Source organism: Nerophis lumbriciformis, linkage group LG03 (genome assembly GCF_033978685.3).
Source record: "Nerophis lumbriciformis linkage group LG03, RoL_Nlum_v2.1, whole genome shotgun sequence".
NCBI classification, from domain to species: domain Eukaryota; kingdom Metazoa; phylum Chordata; class Actinopteri; order Syngnathiformes; family Syngnathidae; genus Nerophis; species Nerophis lumbriciformis.
Genome location: NC_084550.2, coordinates 13,225,719 through 13,237,500, shown reverse-complemented (window position 1 = coordinate 13,237,500; position 11,782 = coordinate 13,225,719).

Genomic DNA, 11,782 nt, shown 5'->3' with positions numbered 1-11,782 from the left:
ACGCAAGGCAGTCTGGGTAGATTTACACCATACATGGATAATCCGCTGACGACGTTTCCAAATTGTGACGTCACCAACTGTGAAAACTCCAAACAGACTGGAGAAAGTATAGGCAGGGAGGCAAGATTGTTTTATAAATATCTCCACAATGCCTCCACGCTATGATTTCTAATTTTTGGGATTTACGCAGATCCCAAATACACAACAGCAGGTACCAACAGGTAAGAAAAGTTGGTTTTGCATGATAGGGCCCTTTAAGTGAAGCTTTGGAATTATGATGCAAAGGCTACATACCAGCAGCAAGTCAACTCCCTGTAAGTCTCAGATAGATGTAATTAGAGCAGTTTAAAGTAAAAAAAAAAATGCACAGCTCTCATGGAATTTCCATACTTGAGTGTTGCAACACTGTAAAACATGCACTCCAGCAGCAGCTGCTGAAAAAGACACTGAGCTGGATGCTATAAATACACAAGGCAGGTAGTTGTTTACTGACCAGATCACAGCGCCTTGTTTGTTCCCATACATTTTAGATTTTTTTTATTTTTTATTCAAACATATACAGATACTCTTGTTTTTATTTCTGTTAGCCTCAAATTCAAGTGCAATCCCCACCTACTCCCTTTGGCGATACATGTGTGGGGACCAAACTGGTTTCAAAGTCATATTTTACTGACATGACCTTTGATCCCTGTCAGGCAACCATGTGCCTGGGTCATGTTTTGGGACAGGCACGTTGATATTTGTCTGTGTCGAGGCCCCCGGTTCAGTCAGGTTCATTGGAGGGGGGTTGGGCGCTCTTGTTAACACAGACAACCCGTCAGAAAGGGAGAACAAGTTTGCTCTGGGGTTAATTTGCCTAATTCCATGCAGAGTTTGTGACATTATTGGCTGTTTCGAAAGGAATAAAAATTCAGATTAGGGATGTAAATAAATTAGGGATTGTAAATAAATGCGTTAAAATGTAATATCGGAAATTATCGGTATTGTTTTTTTTATTATCGGTATCGGTTTTTTTTGTGGTTTTTTTTGGTTTTGTTTTTATTAAATCAACATAAAAAACACAAGATACACTTACAATTAGTGCACCAACCCAAAAAAAACCTCCCTCCCCCGTTTACACTCATTCACACTCATTCACACAAAAGGGTTGTTTCTTTCTGTTATTAATATTCTGGTTCCTACATTATATATCAATATATATCAATACAGTCTGCAAGGGATACAGTCCGTAAGCACACATGATTGTGCGTGCTGCTGGTCCACTAATAGTACTAACCTTTAGCAGTTAATTTTACAAATTTTCATTAATTACTAGTTTCTATGTAACTGTTTTTATATTGTTTTACTTTCTTTTTTATTCAAGAAAATGTTTTTGATTTATTTATCTTATTTTATAAACATTTTTAAAAAGTACCTTATCTTCACCATACCTGGTTGTCCAAATTAGGCATAATAATGTGTTAATTCCACGACAGCATATATCGGTTGATATCGGTATCGGTTGATATCGGTATCGGTAATTAAAGAGTTGGACAATATCGGAATATCGGATATCGGCAAAAAGCCATTATCGGACATCCCTCGTTCAGATTGATTTCTAAGGAAAAGGGGATAGAAAATCAGAAACAAACAGGTTGTTTTCTTGTACGGGCATTTTTAAAATGTTGTTATCTTTATTGCTATTGGTTTATTGAGGTCAATTATGATGAAGGTACACAAAATATATAACAGAAAATGATGCAATATATACAGTATAGCCAGGGTTAAGTTTAAACATACAAACATTTCCGGGATTTTTTTCAAATTAAAACCTAATAATGCACATATTGGACTTCTTAAAATGTATATTGACATACTGTACAGGCGAAAAGTTTGGACACACCTTCTCCTCAATCAATGCGTTTTCTTTATTTTCATGACTATTTACATTGTAGATTGTCACTGAAGGCATCAAAACTATGAATGAACACATGTGGAGTTATGTACTTAACAAAAAAAGGTGAAATAACTGAAAACATGTTTTACATTCTAGTTTCTTCAAAATAGCCACCCTTTGTTCTGATTACTGCTTTGCACACTCTTGGCATTCTCTCGATGAGCTTCAAGCACACCAGTGAAGTGAAAACCATTTCAGATGAACACCTCTTGACCTGATAAAGCCTATTAGGATGAGAGGCGAAACAGCTTCTAAGACCAAGCAAACAGTCCAGTTGCGATTGATTGAATGCCCTGAGATGACAATGACCTTAATGAATGAGAACATTCATTTACATTAGAGCAGAGTAATTTTGTAACTTTAGGCGCAGCAGACACGTTTGCGAGCGTTAGCTGTAGCGAGCTGACTAGCCCAATTTGTAGCAGCCCCAAGAGGCCTACAAGCCACGGTGAACCGGTTGATAATAGATAATAATAGATTTAGCCCTATAGCTAGTCCTACACCTCAGTCTACCGGACACCACACCTTAGTCATAGGGGACTCCATCACCCGGAATATACAATTTAGTAAACCAACCATAATTACGTGTATTCCCGGGACCTGAGCACCCAATATTGAAGATAATTTTAGTGAGCTGACTCGCAACAGGCCTAGTAAACACATACGAAAGGCTAATCCGACCATTAGGCTACACGAATATTAGGGATGTCCAATAATATCGGCCTGCCGATATTATCGGCCGATAAATGCGTTAAAATGTAATATCGGAAATTATCGGTATCGTTTTTTTATTATCTGTATCGTTTTTTTTGTTGGTTTTTTTTCTATTAAATCAACATAAAAAAACACAAGATACACTTACAATTAGTGCACCAACCCCAAAAAACTCCCTCCCCCATTCACACTCATTCACACAAAAGGGTTGTTTCTTTCTGTTATTAATATTCTGGTTCCTACATTATATATCAATGTATATCAATACAGTCTGCAAGGGATACAGTCCGTAAGCACACATGATTGTGCGTGCTGCTGGTCCACTAATAGTTCTAACCTTTAACAGTTAATTTTACTCATTTTCATTAATTACCGTATTTTCCGCACCATAAGGCGCCCTGGGTTAAAAGCCGCGCCTTCAATGAACGGCATATTTCAAAACTTTGTCCACCTATAAGCCGCCCGGTGTTGTAAGCCGCATCTAACTGCGCTAAAGGAATGTCAAAAAAACAGTCAGATAGGTCAGTCAAACTTTAATAATATATTAAAAACCAGCGTTCTAACAACTCTGTTCACTCCCAAAATGTACGCAAATGTGCAATCACAAACATACGTATATCAACATGGACAGAGCTGCGTGAAAAAAGCCACCCGGCCTCTTCGCGTAAACTTAAACTTACCTTAACCACTCGCTCATCTTTTCTTCATCCATCCCTTCGAGTTAGCTTTTTATGATGACGCCGGCTGGAAAGGTCTCTTTTGGCAAGGTCTTCCTTTTGAATATCACCATGCGTGGAAGTTTCTGGCCATTAGCATGGCAAGCTAGAACCACAGTGAAGGATGACTTCTCATTCCCTGTGGTGCGAATATTCACCGTACGTGCTCCCGTTGTATCCACAGTGCGTTTCACAGGAATATCAGTTGCTGTGAAATAGTAATCCGTGTGTGGATGGAGAGATTGCGTCTTTTCATGAACCGGATCCCTGACGCTTAGTAGGAGCCATTTTGTGGTCTTTACAGATGTAAACACACAAAGGAAATGAAACGTACGGTGATATCCGCGCGCTTTTTCTTCTTCTACGCGGGCGGGTGGTTGCTTACAGTAGAAGAAGAAGCGCTTCCTGTTCTATGGGGGCGGGTGCTTACCTTGGCGGTTGCTTGCGTAGAAGAAGAAGCGCTTCCTGTTCTACCGGGAAAAAAGATGGCGGCTGTTTACCGAAGTTGCGAGATCGAAACTTTATGAAAATGAATCGTAATATTAATCCATATATAAAGCGCACCGGGTTAAAAGCCGCACTGTCAGCTTTTGAGTAAATTTGTGGTTTTTAGGTGCGGCTAATAGTGCGGAAAATACGGTACTAGTTTCTATGTAACTGTTTTTATATTGTTTTACTTTCTTTTTTATTCAAGAAAATGTTTTTAATTTATTTATCTTATTTTATTATTATTTTTAAAAAGTACCTTATTGGACAACCTAATTTGGACAACCATACCTGGTTGTCCAAATTAGGCATAATAATGTGTTAATTCCACGACTGCATATATCGGTTGATATCGGTATCGGTTGATATCGGTATCGGTAATTAAAGAGTTGGACAATATCGGATATCGGCAAAAAGCCATTATCGGACATCCCTAACGAATATAGTTGTACACGTCGGCTCCAATGACATTAAGATAGGCTGACCATATTCTGAAATCCCAAAATGAGGACACATATATGCGTGCCAAGGCGGGCAGCACGCCAAGGCCGGGACTAGGTGAAAATTTGCCAATGATACTTATATATACTTATAAATAATATCTTTATTTAAATAAAGCATTTTTTCTCCTCTGTTGACAGCAGTGTTGGCGCTAGGAATTTTCAAAATGGGGTCCCATAGTAAATTTTTGGGGTCCCACATTTTTGTAAGCGTTTTGAAGACAAATGATAAACGTATGCATTATCCTGTTATATCTCACATTCTATATTGTGTTTTGGAAAAACGTTGTCATAAACGTTACTTAATTCATAAAAAAAAAAAAATTTAAAAAGAAAACAAATTTGTATGCATATGTAAATGTATTCAGTTATAAACATTCATTCACTTTCTTCTTTCCTTCATGGATCTAAACTTTACCGCTGCTGGTAGTTTTTTCTATGTTTTTATTTAATAAGTTGTAGGTGTATTTATTTCAGTATAGAAGTGTAAAAAGTGTTTTGCTTCGGTCATGAAATGATGATAATGGTGTGCCAGGGCATACATACATTTTATATTTAACGCTTAAATCTCTGGAGTCTACATCAACTTCAGATCTTTTCCTCATTGAAAAATGTTTTAGTTTTTTTTATGTTTTTTTTTGTTTGTTTTCTGCCCTTTTTTGTCAAAGAAAACTATATTTTTTTATGGCAAACACACAAAATATGCAAAATCTTCCACCAAAAATATTTTTCAAAGTGGAATATTTGATGTGAAGTAATCGGAACCTTGGATAGGTCAATAATTCATAATAACATTGATTTTGATTCAATATTATGTTTTGAGCAATGACAGTTTGAAAGAAAAAAACAGCTTTGTTTTAGTGGTCAACATTGCAAATTTTTCTAAATTACATTTCACCTTTAAGCTTTTTTTATTTCACTTTTGTTACATTTTTTATTTATTTTAATAGTATTTTTAGAATGTGTCGTGGACCTTTAAAACATTAGCTGTGGGCCGCAAATGGTAAAAAAAAAGAAAAAATATGCGTCCTTTCTGATTTCAATGCGTTAAAAAGACACAAAAAGTGCGTTAACGCCAACACTGCTTGACAGTATAACAAAATAAGTCACACTTATATTCTGTAACATTCACAGTTTTGGAAAAAAGTGCAGAGGTAGAAATATTCAAAATAACCTCTTGTATATATAAACATAAATAATGCCTCAAAACAAGTTAATTAAATAAAAAAATAAAAAAACAGCAGACGAGCTCTTGCCCTTCACAGCTGTTTTGTGCTTTGTCGTGTCAATATAGGCTTGTAGATCTTTATTTGCCACAGATACAAACAGTACGTTCCTGCTTTGCACATTCTGCTTTCCATGTGTCACGGCCAGGACGAAAACATGGATACTTTTCCCGCGAATCATCCGTGAAGTTGCATTTACGTTTTGGCTTCTCTCTTGTGTTCTGTCTGTCTCTCCACTCTCGCTCTTGTGTCTGCCCCCCCCCCCCCCCCCCCAACCCCTCCGCCCCAACCCCCTCCACATCCCACCCCCCGGATTGTAAATAATGTAAATAATTCAATGTACTGTATATACTCTGATGATTAACTTGTGTGATGACTGTATTATGCTGATAGTATATATTTGTACCATGAATTGATTAACGTGGACCCCAACTCAAACAAGTTGAAAAACTTATTCGGGTGTTACCATTTAGTAGTCAATTGTACGGAATATGTACTGTACTGTGCAATCTACTAATAAAAGTTTCAATCAATCAATCAATCCACTCCCTCGCTCTCTCGCTCTCTTTGTCTTTGCCCCTCCCTCACGAATGCTGCTGTGTGCGCACACCTTCACAATTTGTTTCGCTTTTAACCCCTTCTTAACCCTGGACGTACATTGAAAATACACGCAACCCTAACTCAAAATGCCGGACATTTGAGGCATTTAAGAACCCCCCCCCCATTCCCCCCGCAAAAGAGAACATGTTCGGGAAAAAGAGGACGTATGGTCAGTCTAATTAAGATGAGACAGTCAGTAATATCAGTACTACGGATATCATTAACAAAATGTCTCAAAACAGCCCACTACCTATTATATCGGCTTTTTAAAAATCAGATAATTGCCTCCCAAAGCACTATTAGTTAATTAGGTCATTAGAGACAACAATCATAACGTCATTGGTCTCAGTAAAACATGGCTAAAACCAGATTAATTGTTTCCACTTAACGAGGCATTTTCTCCTAACTATACGAGTGCACATATTGCCCGTCCCCTTAAAAGGGTTGGAGGGGTCAAACTAAAATCCAATGAAAACATGAACCTTAGCCCTAACCTAAGTAATAAATATAAATCATTTGAGGTGCTTACTATGAGGTCTGTCACACCGCTACCTCTCCATCTGGCTGTTATCTATCACCCCCCTAGATGAAATGTAAAATCCCCTATTTGGATTTTATCAGTGAATTTTCAGAGTTTGTTGCCGATCTAGTGATGCAAACAGATAATATAATTATAATGAGGGATTTTGATATCCATATGAATACCTCATCAGACCCTCTGTGTGTGGCGCTCCCAACTATAATTGATCTTACACAAATAATAAATGAATCCACGCATCGCAACGGTAATACAAAAGATCTAGTCCTTGTCCGGGGTATCACCACCTTCAAAGTTATGGTACACTAAAGTAATGTCCGATTACTACCTTATATAACTTGACGTTCTGACTTCCTGTCAACAAACGGCTTATAAGAAATGCTTTAGCAGCCGCAACATTATTGCTGTCACTACTATGACTTTTGCTGGCCTAAATGTCATCAGTATTGACACCATTCCCAAATTACGTGGGCTGTATCGATAACCTCACTAACAACGTTAACGATGCCCATGTATGTACGACGGGTTTGGCGTGGCTTGGTTGGTAGAGCGGCCGTGCCAGCAACCTGAGCGTTCCTGGCTCGATCTCCGGCTTCCGCCATCTTCGTCACGTCTGTCACGTCTGTTTTGTCCTTGAGCAAGACACTTCAACCTCGCATGGCAGCTCCTGACATCAGCGTGTGAATGGGTGAATGTGGTAATAGTGTCAAAGCGCTTTGAGAACTTTGAATGTAGAAAAGCGCTACACTTAACATTTATATTGAGCGCCAAAATAATCTATCTCTTTTTGAAGGAATAACATGAGAGCAATCTCAGGGCATTCTTTTTTTTGTCCTGTCCAGCTACTTAGGCAAATCATATTGTTGATGTAGATCCCCATATTTGCTGTATAGATTTACTTTATACAAGAGAAGTGTGGGGTACTTCTCTTGTTGCCTTATGGATTTATATTAAAGTTTGGCGCAGCCAGACCGGAGCTGGAGGTGATAGAAAGAGGAAAAAAAGGAAGACAGAGCGGGAAATTGCGGGGACAAAAGGGGGATAGACTTAAAGTTAAAGTTAAAAAAGTTAAAGTCCCAACGATGGTCACACACTGGATGTGGTGAAATGTGTCCTCTGCATTTGACCCATCCCCATGTTGACCCCCTGGGAGGTGAGAGGAGCAGTGAGCAGCAGCGTGCACCGAATTTTGGAAACAGTTGGTGATTTAACCCGCAATTCCAACCCTTGATGCTGAGTGCCAAGCAGGGAGGCAATGGCTCCCATCTTTATAGTCTTTGGTATGAACTCACAACCTTCCAGTCTCAAGGCGGACACTCTTACCACAAGGCCACTGAGCTGGATGACAACAACAACAAACACAACAATAACAACAACAACAGCATCAGCAAATACGATGTGTACAAATATGATATGAAAAGTGATAGCAAAGAACCAGTTAGTGAAGTAAATATTAATAACACAGAAATGACAATGAACATTATTACACTACAAATGGAGCAATACAAATACCAATAGAAATAGCACTATTTATAATGAATAATAACAATAATTACCTCTATTATCAACGATACAATTGTTTGAAATACAACAATACACATATGTAATGACAACTTGAAATACAAAAGAAAGCAGAATTTCAAGGCATTCAATCAGGCCCGGCCCTAACCAATCTTGCGCCCTAGGCAAGATTTTAGGTGTATATACTCACAAGAAACCGAATAGCTTTGTCTTTGACCTTTTTTTTACTTAAAGAAAGCAAATTAACAATCAGAATAGTTAACAAGATTTTTAAAAAATATGAATAAATAAATGAATGCAAAAAAATAAAAAATGAATATATGAAATACAATATTTTTTACATACCGTACATATTGCTTAATTAACATTAATGATGTGCACTTTAACAACTAGGCTTACAACTATACCTAATATATAAAGGGGTGGAAAAGTGACTATTACCTGCAGGGCAAACATTAGCTAACCAGAAGGCAATAACAATGTAAACAAAAAACACCTGCTTAAAAGATCTAATACAAATGTCCCTGAGGAATGTAAGGTGGGAGTACTGTAATTACCTAACGTTACATTATTATTTTCCATAACAATTTAGCCCCCTCCACAATATTAACCCGACGTTAAAACAGAACTAGCTATTTATTGATTAGCAATTGCCGAATCATGTGACATTAGCTTAATGCTAAAAAGCCAGGTTACTATCACATTCTGTAACAGACAAATAATTTCATGTAGGCTAACGTTACCTACCTGCTACCTCTGTCTTTTCTCGTTTCTCCTCCTCTTCTTTTCTCTTTTTTCTTCCCTGGGCACCTGACAGTTTTCGCCGTTTTGACATCTTGTGTTGATTTTTTGATGTGGTGACGTCCAAAAAGAGTCATGATACGGGAAGGGAGGGTGCGCACCGTGCGAAGGGGGCTTTACTTTGCATTTTAATTAACGTGGGATTATTTTTTGTATTTAGAAATAATAGTACCAACTTATTTATTTTTTTTCTCCAAGATTTGTGGCACTGGCGTGGCGCCCCCTGATGGACGGCACCCTTAGCATTTGCCTATACGGCCTATGCCACGGGCCGGCCCTGCATTCAATTGATGACTGTTTGGTTTGTCTTGGAAGACGTATCGCCTCTCATCCGAGTAGGCTTCATCAGTTCGTGCTCATAGACTTAGATTGGTCAGATCCAGTCTAGCGGCTGGTGGCAAAACCCCAAATGTTTATACGCCAAAAACCAGCAGGGTATGCCTGGGCAAGGATGGTTTCGCCCTATCGTAGTGAGAAAAACTGTTTTTATGCAAACGAGCAATCCTACTGTAAAAGCCAACAACAGTCGTTGAAGTGTAATTTCCCCTCGTTAGCAGTGAGGTATTATGTGGCAGTCACACATTAAGAGTTTTACTAAAACATTATTCTTTCATCTCTATAATATCGCTAAAAGTTGTCCCATTTTGTCCACCACCGACGCTGAGATTATTATAATATAATATATATTATATTATATTATTTATATATTATATATATAATATGTTATATATATTATATTATTTATTATTATTCTTGTCTATTGTGAGCGAACTGTGGTGCTGAATTTCCCCCAGGGATCAATAAAGTACTTTCTATTCTATCTATTCTATTCTATTATTCATGCGTTTGTTACGTCTCGCCTCGATTACTGTAAGTATTATTTCCAGGTCCCCCTATGTCTTGCATTAAAAGATTACAGTTGGTACAAAATGCGGCTGCTAGACTTTTGACAAGAACAAGAAAGTTTGATCATATTACGCCTATACTGTATATACCTTTATATATACATATATATTTATATATACACCTATACTGGCTCACCTGCACTGGCTTTCTATGCACTTAAGATGCGACTTTAAGGTTTTACTACTTACGTATAAAATACTAAACGGTCTAGCTCCATCCTATCTTGCTGATTGTATTGTACCATATGTCCTGGCCAGAAATCTGCGTTCTTAGAACTCTGGTTTATTAGTTTATTATTCCCAGAGCCCAAAAAAATTCTGCGAGATATAGAGCGTTTTTATTCGGTCCTCTAGTACTCTGGAACGCACTACCGGTAACAATTTGAGATGCTACCTCAGTAGAAGCATTTGAAGTCCCATCTTAAAACTAATTCAAACACCATAGCCTTTAAATAGCCCCCTTTTTAGACCAGTTGATCTGCCATCTCTCTTTTCTCTTTAGTTTTTTCTTGCCCTGATGTGGATCTGAGCCGAGGATGTTGTTGTGGCTTGTGCAGGCCCTTGAGACATTTGTGATTAAGGGCTATGTATGTAAACATTGATTGAAATGTTGACTGATTGATAGCAACATGTTTGTTAACGTTTTTAGAGGACCAAAGGGATTGTTTGGTATGTGCGCGCATTGCTCTTGTTGTTGTGTTGTGTTTTGATGATAAAGAGATTGTTGATCCATTACCCCTTTTGATGTGTGTTCACGATGCAAACTTTTTGATTTATGAACCATGTTCAAGAAACAATTAAGTTTGTAAATCAAGGTTCCACTGCATATAGCGCAGTTAAATAATATTTAGCACTTTTAATTTGACAAGGCTGAGCCTATTAACGTCCTGTCAGTAATCATGATTGACTGTCATTGGTAGTTTCACTTTTCCAGCATAAAAATTATCAGTATGACAGCACTAATGCCCAAATGCTCAAAATAAAAGGAAACGTAGCTCAGCTCTAAGTAGGATCAATTATAGGGTATTTTATTTTGGGGAGTATGGTGCATAGTAATGAGGACAAGCAGTATAGAAAATGAAGAAATAGTGATGTATTATTATCTTTAAAGTAATGTTCTCTCAGTTCTCTTCAAGCGTCATTGAGCAGACATAAGACAGATAAATAAAAGCAACAGAGAAATACACAGCCATGCAACAAAAACGTTCATTGATCACCTCCATCTTACTGCAAAGCTGAACCTTTTAAACTTTTATTTTAGCCATTTATTTGTATGCATCTTCCATTTCGTGATTGAGAAATCATTTCTTTCGAAACGCTGGTGTGGCAGACAAATGATTTTCTTTGAAAAGGAAAAAGGAAAGAAAACAAAACACTCTCACGCTACTAAAGATATACCGCAGGGGGGAAAAAACATCTAAAGTGAAAAACATTAACCAGATATAGACCTCGAGGTTGCCATAGTGACCTGAGCAGCAGTACTTCAACCACATTTTCTTTCCACCATTTGTGCTTTGATTAAGTTGGAGCTTCAAAATGTTTTTAAATGCATTAAAAACAGGTTTTTATTCACACACGGTTCGACATTTGTCTTTTAATTTTGTTAAACTTCACTGAACACATCTATCTATTAGAAATACATAATAAATACAACTCAGTTTAACAATCATTTCCACCCACCTGCATACTTCATGAATACTTGAGATGCCTAAAAAATTCCCCCTTCACAAATACAACAGCGCTGAATTTTTTGGCAGATATTTCTCATTGGGGTTGCAGTCATACTGAGAAGTATTATAGCTACAAAAGCCAGTCAGGATAATAGGATGCAGGGCAAAT